Source organism: Zootoca vivipara, chromosome Z1 (genome assembly GCF_965207765.1).
Source record: "Zootoca vivipara chromosome Z1, rZooViv2.hap1.1, whole genome shotgun sequence".
In the NCBI taxonomy this organism is placed as follows: domain Eukaryota; kingdom Metazoa; phylum Chordata; class Lepidosauria; order Squamata; family Lacertidae; genus Zootoca; species Zootoca vivipara.
In genome coordinates, this window is record NC_142583.1 from 69,843,031 (window position 1) to 69,857,230 (window position 14,200).

Consider the following 14,200-nt stretch of genomic DNA (forward strand, 5'->3'; position numbering starts at 1 on the left):
GGGAGAGCAATGGAGACCTACTGTGACCACTGGTCACTACTGCCTGCCACCACCCCCTCTCGTCCTGTTCCCTTCCTGACCTGTTAGCCTGCTCAGCCACTTGCCTACCTGTTAGGGACTGGCTGGATGAGGAAGAATGGTGGGAGCTGCCCCCCAAGTGCCCCCCGGGAAGGGCACAGTAGATGACAACTCCTGGATCCCAGTAGTGGGATACCGGCCACACCTCATCCCAGGCCCACTTTGGGGGGATTTCGTACCCTTGCCCTGCACACTGACTCCCATATAGACCTACTGCAGTCCAGTACAGGATCTAACCAGGTCAGGCCCCTGAGCTCAGCTGCCCATAGTCCAGGGCTAATAATATAGCCTTCTGGCCCATACATGGGTGTGATTTTATAAAATAGAGCGAAGGTGAAATCCCCCCCCCCCAGCCTGCCAAGGTCATCACCCCGCACGCTGAGTCAGAAAAACTGGGAGAGAGCCCATGGGGGGGCAACCATTGCTATTTGTCGCTCCCCCCACCCCGAGGTTTGATACTGGTGAAGCACCTGAACAGCCTCACCTGAATATCTGTCTGCCATCTCCTCCCCTCTTCCATCCTAGGAACATAGGAAGCTGCTGCTGTAGATGTTCTGTGAGATTCTCCTCTTTACTCATCTCAGGGCTTAATGGTGGCACCCGAAGGAGATTTCACGACGCCGGCTGCATGCACCTGACTCCTTGCAAAGGGGGCATCAGCGAAGGGGCATTTTGGGTGGGCAGCAAGCTAGCATAGTGTAGCAACTCTCACACCGAGGCAACAGGGAGTAGCACAACAGCTAACAGGACGTAATTACAATTGCTGCACGTATAGCGAAACCACAGCTACCAATGCCCCCACGCTCCCTTTCCAACACACACACACACACCAATAGCATCCTGCAGCAAGGATGTGAACTCTAACCACAACAGCTACACACAAACACACAAAGAGAGCCACAAAACAGCATGTCTAGTCCCCCGTGCCATGAGAAAAGTGCTGTTGGATCGGGCCAAGGGGGCCCATCAAGTACGGTGCTCTGTTCTCTCGGCATCCGAAAAGGATGCCCAAAGGATGCCCACACACAGACGCTGAGCGCAACAGCACCCTCCACCACCAACCCCGCGATTCCCAGAAACTGGTACCCAGAGGCATGGGGCCTCCAACACTGGGGGCAGAACATGGCCTCATCCTCACTGGAGGTTGGGTGGTCATCTGCCTTGCATGCAGTGTTTCCCAAACTCGGGTCTCCAGCTGTTTTGGACTACAATTTCCATCTTCCCTGACCACTAAGCTAGGGATGGTGGGAGTTGTAGTCCAAAAGCAGCTGGAGACCCAGGTTTGGGAAACGCTGGACTAGAGGACCCTCGGGGTCCCTTCCAACTTGATGATTCTATGAGCCTATGAATGCCATTCCAATATCAGGTGCTAAATATCAGGGAGGCTAGGAGTAATTGCATCATAATCTAAGGAGAGCCCTTGGGTGCTGGATGAGGCCATAGACCCGTCTGGTCTCTCATCCCCTTCTCACAGTAGCTAAATAGGTGCCTACAGGTGAAACTCGGAAAATTAGAATATCGTCAAAAAGTGCATTTATTTCAGTAATGCAACTTATTATTTTTCTTTTAATTTTTACAAATGCTTTCTTTTGGAAATTCCAAATAGTTACAATAATACAAAAATAAACAAAAATAAACATTGTGATTACATTTCATTAACTACATTCCATTTATAATTGACCCGCCTAACAACAAATAATTACAATTACAACAAATAAAGGCTTGACATATCTTGCTTTGCGTGTCATGCATCTATCTCATATATTGGTTTCACCTTTTAAGTTGCGTTACTGAAATAAATGCACTTTTCGACGATATTCTAATTTTCCGAGTTTCACCTGTACAAGCAGGTGATAAAACTAGAGGGGCGAGAGGAGAGACATGTTTCACCAAACAGGTTGAGATCCACAAATGTGATAGCCTGCAGCTCCTCACTGCTGCCATTTGAAAACTGGGGAAGTCAAAGGCTTAACCATATAGCTCTATGCATATGCATGAGGGGGGGAGAGACAATGTGTGTTTGTGATTTTGTGTGTGTGTGTGTGGGTGTAATACATTTCTTCAAGGTAGCATGTAGTCTCAGGTTCCATGTGACCAAATCAAGGCACTTTTCCATACCAAGGCATGCCATTTTAGGGAGTGAAACTTAATTTTTGCTAATTTCCTCAAGAGGGGGCGTGTCTCTAAATCTGCTGTTATTTTTGTGAGTGGACAACATTTAGCTCGGCAAGTCTGCGCTTCATGAAGAAGCACATATACTGCTTTAGGAAAACCAAAGACTTTCACCTTCTGAAAACAGCAGGGTGGATAAAAATCAATGATTTTTTTAAAAAAATCAAAAAAATCGGATTTTTTTGATTTAAATCGGATTTTTTTGATTTAAATCGATTTTTTTGATTTAAATTGGATTTTTTTAAATAAAATGCTTTTTGAGGAAAGAATATTACCATCCAAAGGTTATTCCATCATGAAATAAAGATTAGTTTTTTTAATTATGTAGTATAAGGTTGTATATGTTTAATTTATGGGGTAAATAAATTCCATTAATCCATTCACCTCTTCCAGAGGTTTTTGTAAGATTATTGGGCAGTTTCTCTGCCTACAAGATATTATCACAGGTGCTTGGTTTACTTTTGCAGTTCTCAAAACTGAATTTGACTCAACAGAGATCACATGCCTCTTCTTCACAGCAAAAATGTTATAACATGAACAGAGTTGAGAAAAAGACCTTAATCCTATTGTTCTACAAACCTATGAATACAGAAGCAACCCCTTCAGTGCTAAGTTTCAAGAAGTTCAGTGAATAGAATAGAAACAATATTTTTCTGATTGTTTGGACAGTATTTAAGTTTTTCATGTGTAGGCTGGGCTGACAGTCTAAGTTTCTTAAAATATATATATTTTGTTTTTGTTTAGCCAAATTAGTTAACAAACATGGATGTTTGTTTAAGCAAATAACATTTGCTGAAATGTTATTGTTTCAGTTGAATAAATCTATTTAAATTGTTATTATTAAGGTAATGATTATTTTTCTCCTTCCTAAGTACAACAGTAAAGTTGTCCAAATATGAATGATTAACCTATTAAACTGGGGATAAAAAAACTAATATGAAAAGTTGTTATTCTAAAAATCTTCATCTACTTGCATAATAAAGTTATACCAGCAAGAATTAGTCTTTATGATTTAAATCAACTATGATTTAAATCAAGCCTTACTGACTAGTGATTTAAATCGTGATTTAAATCGTGATTTAAATCAGTTTGATTTAAATCAAATCCACCCTGGAAAACAGCACGTAATGCCAAATAAATAACAACAGCAGAAACGACAACAATACAGTCATATTGTATTGTTGCGTGTTTTGGGGTTTGCACTTTGCGCTGAACCCGGAAGTACCGGAACGGGTTACTTCCGGGTTTTGGAGCTCGCACATGCGCAGAAAGGCAAAATGACATCATGCGCAGAAGCGCCGAATCGCGTCACGCATGTGTGCAGATGTGGCACTGCGGGTTGCGAACACGCCTCCCGCACGGATCACGTTTGCAACCCGAGGTATGACTGTAAATAACTGCAATCATTTTTAATGATTTCTATGCAATTTTATGCACATTTTACTTACCAAACTAAATTGTATTCATTTAACATTTCAGTTATCTTTCGAATTCCCAAATCATGTTATTTTATTTTAATTTTGTTTAGCACCCCTAGTTTTTGGAATTTGAAAGTTGAAAAATTCAAGATGCCTTATTCCTATATACCTGAACCCTCCTCTTTTGCCAAGTTGTGGCACATTTAAAACGACCAATGTCCACAGCAGAATGACAAGTCTCCTCACCTAGCAGGAAGAGATTGCTATTATAACCCCCATGCAAACTCACTCATCAACCGGGGTGGGGTGGGGTGCAGATTCTGACCAGGGGAATGTCAATCAGCAAAAGGGACGAATTGGGTGGACTGCGGGGACGGGTGAGGAAGAAAAGGAATGAGCTTAGGATGCAGTGCTCTCGTGGGTTGGCCTCGAGGTCATCGTGTCCTTATCCCTCCCTCGCACAAGACAGAACAGTGATTTTATTTACTTGAATGAGCCGGCTCAGGTCTAAATCTCCGGCTGCGACACAGCACCTCCTATGTTCCCAAACGATCCCCGCTCATTCACGGGCCTGGTTATAGGTGCTAAAAAAAAATGGAATGGAAGAAGATAAAACAAGATTAAAACAAGGCCCCTCATCCGGAAAGTCTTGAAAACAATACAATTTTCATTCTGCCCCTCTTACCCTGACATGTGTTCGCCTCAGAAACGTCACCCAAGAACCACAAAAGCCACCTCAGATGTTGCATACAAGCAAAAAACACATAACCCATCACCACCTGAACACAGGTGTTCTGTTCCCTTCCACACTCATAAATGACTGGTTCACTGAAGTCCATAATTCATTGGCTCCGAATACAAATCTCACTTATTCATAATGCCACTTTCAATACAAGGTGAGTATTAAGAATCCTGAGTTATGCCCCGACTTGGATTTAATCTGAGCCGCAGAAGAACTCCTCCTTATTCCCACCCACCCACTGACCTGACTGTTGTCAATGTTCTAAGTGCCGGGAGCCCTGGGAGGTACCTGGTATCAATGTGGCTACCATTGCCTTGGGGAAATCACACTTCCCAGGGCTCCTGAAATGTAACGGTAAATGGAATTCCAGGCACCAAGGATGGTGGGAGGTGGGAGAAAGGAAGAAAAGAGGAAAGTTGAGAAAGACCTTCCTCTTCAGTCACTGAGCAGTAGCCACCATCTCCCAGTTAAGCAGCTGGAGGTTGGCCAAAAGTTAGGAATCTATTGAGAGTTTGGGGTTGAGGGTTCGGCGCATCCGTATCCTGAAAAGACGCATCCTGAAGCGGACGTAACATGAGGTATAACTGTATAAAGATACACAAGAGTGTGTGTGTGTGTGTATTGCACTAGTGATCTTCAAAAGGGAATTCCACCCCCCTTCTGTCACACACAAGAAAAAACACCTCATTTAGAATGGTCATCTGCAGTTTCTTATAGGTATATAGGGTGGGGGGGTGTTTTCTTTTTTGTAGAAAATAATGCACCCTTTTAGTCATTCAAAATGCTTTTATCGATTAATCTAAGCCAGGCATGTGCAGCTTCCAAGAGACTGCAATCTACTCCCACTATAAAAAAACTGGCAGTGATCTTCCTATTGGATTGACCAGTTGTTGAGCTTTTTTGGGGGGGCAGGATGAGACAAAGTTGTTGAGCTTTTTTAGGGAGGATAAAACAAACTTGTTCAGTTTCTTGTGGGTTTTTTTTGGGGGGGGGTTCCCGCAATCCACCAGGATCAACCAGGGGCACCCTGCGATTCACCAGTAGATCGCGATCGACCTGTTGGACAGCCCTGATCTAAGCAGTTTCATTTTTGTCACCCTCATAATAATCAGGACACGCCTGATTGTCAACACTCCCCCCCCCCAAAAAAAGAGAGAGAACTTGGCACCGTACATGAAGAATCCCTTATGGTCAGTTTTGAACCACTGGACTCACAGACTTTGAAAAATATGGTCCTAACAGACCCATAATGCGCTTCTTGCACCTACAAGAGAAGAGACCATAAAGCAAGGGAGTGACAGCGCAGGCAAGGACTTTCTCGGATCAAGGCCAGAGCGTGCCTTAAATTTTGCCTTACCTGCCTGGCAGCACGGCAGAGCTCCCAAAGTGGCAAAGACCAGCTATAAATCTGTTCGCTGCCCGTTGATGGCTGGTGCATGGTTTGTTCAGCCCTTGTAATAAAGAAAAACGGACAACTGGCAGAAGCTGCTCTCCTTCCTCCGCCGTTACAGATCCTGAGCTATGTTCTTTGGGAAGCAAAATGCTTCTCTGTTCCAACTCAAGCAGCCTTCGGTTTCAGAAAAGGCCCCGCTCTCTCATCGCCAGCCCCCCAGAACGCCCTCAGAGGGGGCACCCAGAGAAGGGGCTCAGATACTGATCTCAGGGTCCGAGCGGGTTCGTATGCATTTATTAAATTATTTATGTTTCGCTGTTTCATGTAAAATACAGCGGTACTTTGGCTCTCAAACGGCTTGGCTCCCAAACAAACCGGCTCCCTAATGCCGCAAACCCGGAAGGGAGTGTTCCGGTTTGCGGACGTTTTTCGGAAGCCAAACGCCCGACACGGCTTCCGATTGAGTGCAGGAAGCTCCTGCAGCCAATCGGAAGCCGCGCCTTGGTTTTCGAACCGTATCAGGAGTCAAACGGACTGAGTTCGAGGGCCAAGGTACCACTGCCTACAATATAAGCACATATACGGTATTTAAACATAAAGCACCGCAAATACAAATTAAATAGCAAGGCAGCCAACAATATATAGACATATACAATGTTTAAACACCATAAATACAAATTATTCATTAAAACGACCAGCTGATCAAGAAAGTTTAAGCAGCTGCCGAGGTTCGTTAGCATCAAATATGCTTTAGTGTGAAGCAAAACCTTCTTTTGCCTCTCCTGAATTTCCCAATCTTCAGCTTCACTGGATAACCCCATGGGGGTGGGGGTGGGGGTGGGGGTGGGGGTGGAATCTCCCTATCAGGTATCTCCTGATATTTATTATAGACCTCTACTCACCTTTCCCCTAAACTAAAAAGCTTCAAATGCTGCGATTTTCCTTCACAGGAGAGTCGATCCATCTCCTTGATAGGTTTGAACTGTCCCTTTCTTAACCTTTTCCAGCTCTGCAATATCTTTTTTTGAAGCGAGGTGACAAGGACTGCACACAGAATTCCAAATGTAGTCCCACCATCAATCTGTTCCACAGCGTCGTAATATTGCAAATGCTATTTTCAATCTCTTTCCTAATGATCCACACACAGCATGCCATTCTTTTTCGCAGCCGTCAAATGCATGGTCAACACCTCTACCAAGCCATCCATTACGGTCTTGTTCCAGTTCAGTCATTGGCAATTCAGGCCCCATGTGCGTTGTTGTTTAGTCGTTTAGTCGTGTCCGACTCTTCATGACCCCATGGACCAGAGCATGCCAGGCACTCCTGTCTTCCACTGCCTCCCGCAGTTTGGTCAAACTCATGTTCGTAGCTTCGAGAACACTGTCCAACCATCTCGTCCTCTGTCGTCCCCTTCTCCTTGTGCCCTCCATCTTTCCCAGCATCAGGGTCTTTTCCAGGGAGTCTTCTCTTCTCATGAGGTGGCCAAAGTATTGGAGCCTCAGCTTCACGATCTGTCCTTCCAGTGAGCACTCAGGGCCGATTTCCTTAAGAATGGATAGGTTTGATCTTCTTGCAATCCATGGGACTCTCAAGAGTCTCCTCCAGCACCATAATTCAAAAGCATCAATTATTCGGCGATCAGACGTCTTTATGGTCCAGCTCTCACTTCCATACATCACTACTGGGAAAACCATAGCTTTAACTATATGGATCTTTGCCGGCAAGGTGATGTCTCTGCTTTTTAAGATGCTGTTTAGGTTTGTCATTGCTTTTCTCTCAAGAAGCAGGCGTCTTTTAATTTCGTGACTGCTGTCACCATCTGCAGTGATCAAGGAGCCCAAGAAAGTAAAATCTCTCACTGCCTCCATTTCTTCCCCTTCTATTTGCCAGAAGGTGATGGGACCAGTGGCCATGATCTTGGTTTTTTTTGATGTTGAGCTTCAGACCATATTTTGCGCTCTCCTCTTTCACCCTCATTAAAAGGTTCTTTAATTCCTCCTCACTTTCTGCCATCAAGGTTGTGTCATCTGCATATCTGAGGTTGTTGATATTTCTTCCGGCAATCTTAATTCCTGCTTGGGATTCATCTAGTCCAGCCTTTCCCATGTGCGTATATGTAGAAATTTGGGGGGGGGGGGGGTTGCCCAGGTGTGCATCATTTTAGACCTGCTAAAACGATCACATTGCATTTGCCATTTTATTGCTCGGATTCGCCCAGTTTGGAGAGATCCTTTTGGAGCTCCTCCCAATCCTTTTTCCTTCTGGCCACCCCAAACAATTGGGTATCATCAGCAAACTTGGTGGCCTTACTTGCTCACCAGAAACCATCCGACATGGATGCTTTCGCAAAAATTCCTACATTGCAGGGGGTTGGACTAGATGACTCTATGAAACTCCAGCTGACCTATGAACGGGATAGAAAGCAGTGGTCCCATATCACCATGGCTAATAGAATCATAGAATCATGGAGTCGGAAGAGACCACAAGGGCCATCCAGTCCAACCCCCTGTCACGGACGGAGCCATTTCTCTGGCTTGTTTTTCTGTATCAAAGAGCATCAGTCCTTGCTTGCCCTCCAAAATAAAACCTAAATATAGAATCTAGGGTTGTCTGGAATTTCTCGGACGCAGCCGGTATTCAGCCCTCGTGAACAGCGTCCGGGGAGAAATCGCTGGCAGCCCATGTTGGTAGTATAGATTTTTGAAATACAGCAACCCTCCTGATGCCGTCCTGTCATCCTCCATGCAGCTTGGCTAAGGAGGCAAACTTTTTGAGAACCCGTAAAGGAAAATAAAATGCCTGCCACCCACTGAGGCTGCTGGACAAAGTCTGTTTCATTAGCTAACAGTCTGGCATGCCCCCCAGGCACTGGGAGTTGGATTGTCAGATTCTACTTATGATAAAGCCATACTTCTGAAAGAGACGGGCAAAGGGGAGAGTGATTATGGGTGGTTGAAAAGAAGGGCACTCACTTACAGACTGAGACAGGGAGAAGGCCGCCATTTCTTTCTAGGGAACAGGGAAATATATCAGTTTCGGGTTCTCCCCATTTCCCATTTTTTCCAATCTTGAATTCAGGTCTCCGTATTTCCTCAGCACATCGCAAATTCTTTCCTCATGAAAATGCATCTAGTGCAAATTTCTCCTAATAAGCCAATCTCTGCATTCAGTTTTGATTAAAATACACATTTCTGCAAAAAAAGCCCCATCACAATGCATTTCTGTATGTTATTTTTTCCACTAATACCTGCATTTTAATGCACACTTTATCCTTATCTATGCATTTCTGTACACAGTGTCCGGAGAACTGCATTGTGAAATTCAGAGGCGTGCAAATTTTGAAGAAGAGGTTCATGCATTGATATGGGAAGCTCAAATTAGCTAGTTTTTTTTTCCATTAAAATTCAACAAAACCAATTTTCTCCCTCATCCCTATTCCCCCCCTCTCCCATTGACATTACAGTCAATGCATACATGCATACGTCTTGGTTTGCATACGTTTTGGATTACAAACACGTCAGACCCAGAAGTCTGTGTCCTGGTTTGCAACCTTTTTTTGGGATTACAACCCATTTTTTTTTTGGAGGTCCCATTGGCGAAAGTGCGCCTTGGGTTACAACCTGTTTTGGTTTACAAACGGACCTCTGGAACGGATTATGGTTGTAAACCAAGATACTACCGTAATATCATAAGAAATTCTGTGCTAATGAACTTAAAATTTCACAAGCAGAAACTTCCATTCTCACTATTGCAACAAAACTAGGTAAATGGTAAAGGGACCCCTGACCATTAGATCCAGTCTTGCTTTACTGGCCGAGGGAGCCAGCATACAGCTTCCGGGTCATGTGGCCAGCATGACAAAGCCGCTTCTGGAGAACCAGAGCAGCGCACGGAAACGCCGTTTACCTTCCTGCCAGAGCGATACCTACTTATCTACTTGCACTGGGTGCTTTTGAACTGCTAGATGGGCAGAAGCTGGGACAGAGCAACGGGAGCTCACCCCGTCGAGGGGATTTGAACTGCTGACCTTCTGATTGGCAAGCCCTGGGCTCAGTGGTTTAGACCACAGCGCCACCCGCGTCCCCACTATTTAGTGGAAGACCCACCCTGACTTTTGAAAAATGCTATATGAACAGCAGAACCATCATATATGCTTTGTAATTCTTCCCTTGCATCATGAGGACTAGCACCTTGCTTGTTTTTTAAAAAAAATTCTTAAAGGAACCATGAAGATTATTTGGATCCTGCAGCACAATACTAAAGGCTGAGTTAAAAGATAACATTTCACTGTCACAGCAAAGCCAATCCAAGCAACGTTTCCAAGCGACTCCTGGGGCAGAGATTGGAAGGCCTGCTTCCGCATCATTTGTGCAAGAGAGACAGAACTTTCCCATCTTTATTACCGCCCCATTCTGGTATGTGTTTGTTATGTTTGGCTGAACATGAGCAGGATTTAGCCTACAAAACTTGACTAAGCCAACAGTCAATATTTAACCAGCCCCTCCCTCACGGCTCCAAAAGGGTTTTGGTTTCCTCAGCTGAAAACATGCATTAGAGAGATTTCGTGCAACTACAAAAGAGGAGACAAAAAAACCTTCTCCACCATCAACACTGATCGAGTTTTCTATTTCCGGGGAGCTGAATCCGAGGTCTTTGTTTAGCCTAATTCCTTTTTCTCCCCATGTTCAAGCGAGGCTGAAAAGAATCCCTTTGTTTGGGTTGGACTGTGGTAAATGGAGACCTCCTTTGCAAATCCTCTTTTTTTAAAAAAAGGTCTACATACACTCATTGAACTGGTTAATGCTGTAATAAAAGAGTTGTCCTTGCCCCAGAAGAAATTCTCAAGCTAAGACTGAACTCTCAGGATGGGGTGAGAGGCCTGGCCCGTGTGCCACGAAAAAAAGGGACTCCCTTTGGGTCTCCCTCCTCCATCTGGTTTCAACTCTCATTTCTGTCCCAGGTCACAACCTTCTGCAAGCCCATCCTTCAAATTCCCCTTATTGAGATGTACTTCTGTTTAGGGCAGTTTTCCCCAAACTTTCTCCGGTGAAACACCACCCCCTTGTTTCCACGAACTCTTCTGCATCAGGAAGATTTTGGGGCATTGCATGGCACGACAGGGTCTCAAAACAAAGATATCTAAAAGGCCTGGGGAAAAGACATATAAAGATTTGAAGAGAATGTGGGAAATGCTGGTTGTTTTTTAAAAAATGAAGTTACGATATTGATATGTTCAAGACTTGATGGATTGTTTGAACGAAAGACTTTGTTCCGATATGTGAGACTGGATGCCGGGCCAAGTCCAGCCAGCTCCTATGGAAGGAAGAAGCCTCGGCCAAAGAAGATAAAGAAGAAGATTGGCACAAAAAAAAATTACTGAACTATGCAGGACAAATTATTACCAAAAAAAAAAAAGGGCAATTGCTCAATGCATATTTTTTAAGCTTTGTGTGCAGATTTTTACATTAGTATAACTTTTGAAAGTCACTTGTAATAAGAGGAAGGTTTTAAAATTGGATTGTTAAGCATATAAGGTTTTGTGGACGCGCGAAAACAAGTATATTATAAGTGGAGGGAAGTCAACCAAAAATTTGTGGTTTAATCTGGTTATGAATTTTTTCTTTTCTGTTTTTGTTATTTTTGATAAATCAATAAATTTTATATATATATATATATATATATATATATATATATATATATATATATGGTCTCAAACAAAGATGTGCTCTATCAAGTCCATTTCCCCATGATTCCCATCTCAGCGATGTCTACGCTGGCTTGGTCATGCCTGTAGAACGGAAGATGGCAGGAACTCTAAAGAAGGCTGATTGCTGAAGAATTGATGCTTTTGAATTATGGTGCTGGAGAAGACTCTTGAGAGTCCCATGGACTGCAAGAAGATCAAACCTATCCATTCTTAAGGAAATCAGCCCTGAGTGCTCCCTGGAAGGACAGATCGTGAAGCTGAGGCTCCAATACTTTGGCCACCTCATGAGAAGAGAAGACTCCCTGGAAAAGACCCTGATGTTGGGAAAGATTGAGGGCACTAGGAGAAGGGGACGACAGAGGAATAGATGGTTGGACAGTGTTCTCAAAGCTACGAACATGAGTCTGACCAAACTGCGGGAGGCAGTGGAAGACAGGAGTGCCTGGCGTGCTCTGGTCCATGGGGTCACAAAGAGTCGGACATGACTAAACGACTAAACAACAACAATATGCTATATGGTAATTTATGGATCTACGGTAATAGGTATCTAAAGCCATTTTATTTGTTTTTTATCTTATACAATAGGACCTCGACTTACGAGCTCATCGACATCCGACGTTTTCGACTTACAAGCGGAAAAAGTGGCCGCGCGCTCATGATTTTATCGACATGCAAACGGAAAACCTGTTCATGGCTAGATGCGGTTTCCTCGACTTACGAATTTTTCCGTTTCCAATGCATTCCTATGGGAAACCGCTTTTCCTATGGGAAACTCAACTTACGAAGTTTTTGACCTACGAGTGTGCATTCGGAACAGATTAAATTCGTAAATTGAGGTCCCACTGTGTTTTGTAAATGTACATCCACTTTTTTTTCCTTTAATTTTTTGTGGCGCCCTCAAGAGAGTGGAGCCGTAAGCTATAGCTTGTTTAGCTTATATGTAAATCAAAGTTCCCCCTAACCTATAAAAAGAATTTTTCACAAGCCACTAAGGAAGATGATCGCCCAACATTCAGAACAGTGACGATTAACTGACTTTATTCAAAATCCAGTTGAAACTATTTCTGTTTAACCAATTCCACAACACCAATGAACTTGGGTCGAGTGATGCCAGATAACTGCATGAAAATATTTGGTTGTAAGGGTGAACGAAACCTACAGCAACAAACCTATATAGCTACTCACCAAAATGCGCAAACCTTTGCCTATCAACAGATGTAGTGTAACTAACTTATAAGGAAGCCAACAGCTATTAACAAAACATGGGCTATCTTGTGACCAGTCAGAATCATAAATACAAACAAACATGAGCAAAGGAAATAGCTTCGAAAGTGATGAGAGCAGTAAAACTTAAAATATGAAGCAAGGGAGATGTTTCGTACTAGGCTCTGGGATTAGCTGCTGTGATTTGTACGAGAAACTTGGAAGGCCGGTCAAAATGATATCCCCCGTGTAATAGCCGTGGGGTTGGCACTTCACGTAGCTCTTTTAAGTTAAATTCCGCATAGACGCCCTCAGTGGAGGCAGCTCAAAAGAGGGCCAAGTGATGGAGAATTGGAAGCCCTTTTTATTTATTTTATTTATTTTTTCATCCATCTATTCTTTTGTTTTTATTTTTTCAGTTTCTTTTTCCTTTGCTTTGTTCTTGATTCAGGTTATTTGATTGGTGAAAAACCCTTTGTGAGAGGCAGGGAAGGGGGAAGTCACGATTTTATCGTGTATTGTGAGATCTTCAGATCAAGGGAGGTATATAAATTTAATTTAAAAATAAGAATGAGAAGCTGCTGGGTGAGAGCTGGTAGGATCCACCCCTTTCTGTGTGAAGCAAGGGTTCAGATCTACCCTTGAGAGAGGACTCTGCAATTATTATTATTATTATTATTATTATTATTATTATTATTATTATTTCTTCTGTTTTTGTTTTCATTTAGATTAGTCTGGGTTTTTTTTAATTGTATTGCATTATGAAAAAGCTTTACTGAAATCTCATTGGGGGGGGGGTCATGCGAGCCAACCCTCAGTTGGCTAAACCTGCCAACTATTTGAAAATAGAATTGCATTTAGATAAGAACATGAAATAAGCCCATTTTGGGCCTGGTAGGTTAATCATTAATGTTGTGCTAGCGAGCAGCCGTGTGAGAAATCCCCGGGCTTCGTTCCAGTTCCAAAACATACCAGGAGGACTTAATCAGTGCTATTCTAGGGAGAAACTTGTAGCTACCAAAAGCAAAGGAGCCCACTGTGTTCTTGTTTACCCTTCATTCATGGCCATTGGAAGCGTGGACACTGGGAATGTGGACATTTTGGGAGAAGCTTCCGTTCTCAGGCACGGGAGGGTCACAAGAGTGAATATGTCTGTAGCCACGAAGACTGAGTTCTGCCTCCAACGTCAGAGGCAGACAGGTGTATAAAGAAGACATCGTTTCACATGCTGCCCGGCCGTATTCATCACACGCACCGCTGTTTCCGTTCTGCTGCAGTTACACTTCCACCAAAAACCATGCTATTCGTCTTGCATTCCACAGTGGTGAAATCATGTTAACTTATATAGTTTACTGTCACGGACTGGCTGGATTCAGAGGAATGATGGGAGGAACCAGCTGGAGGACCCCCAAGGAAAGGAGGCTTAGAGCCAGGGGATTGGTGGAGAGAGAACGATGAGTGGCCAGAGGGAAAAGAGGGAGATGGCT

At 43.6% G+C, this 14,200-nt stretch overlaps 1 protein-coding gene across 11 annotated transcripts in view; it reads right to left on the bottom strand.

Annotated features, from left to right (window-relative positions):
- Positions 1-14,200, bottom strand: part of LZTS3 (leucine zipper tumor suppressor family member 3) — a 69,491-nt gene that overhangs the window by 16,319 nt on the left and 38,972 nt on the right. For 6 of the 11 annotated variants that reach the window (XM_035101152.3, XM_088660667.1, XM_088660670.1 and 3 more), the window contains exon 2: positions 4,156-4,252. The exons of 4 other annotated variants lie outside the window; for them this stretch is intronic. The gene's annotated coding sequence lies outside the window, so the exon portion shown is untranslated. Of the gene's footprint in view, positions 1-562; positions 4,114-4,155; positions 4,253-14,200 lie in introns of those variants that run through there. One more of the 11 variants, XM_088660668.1, reaches the window with a different exon arrangement.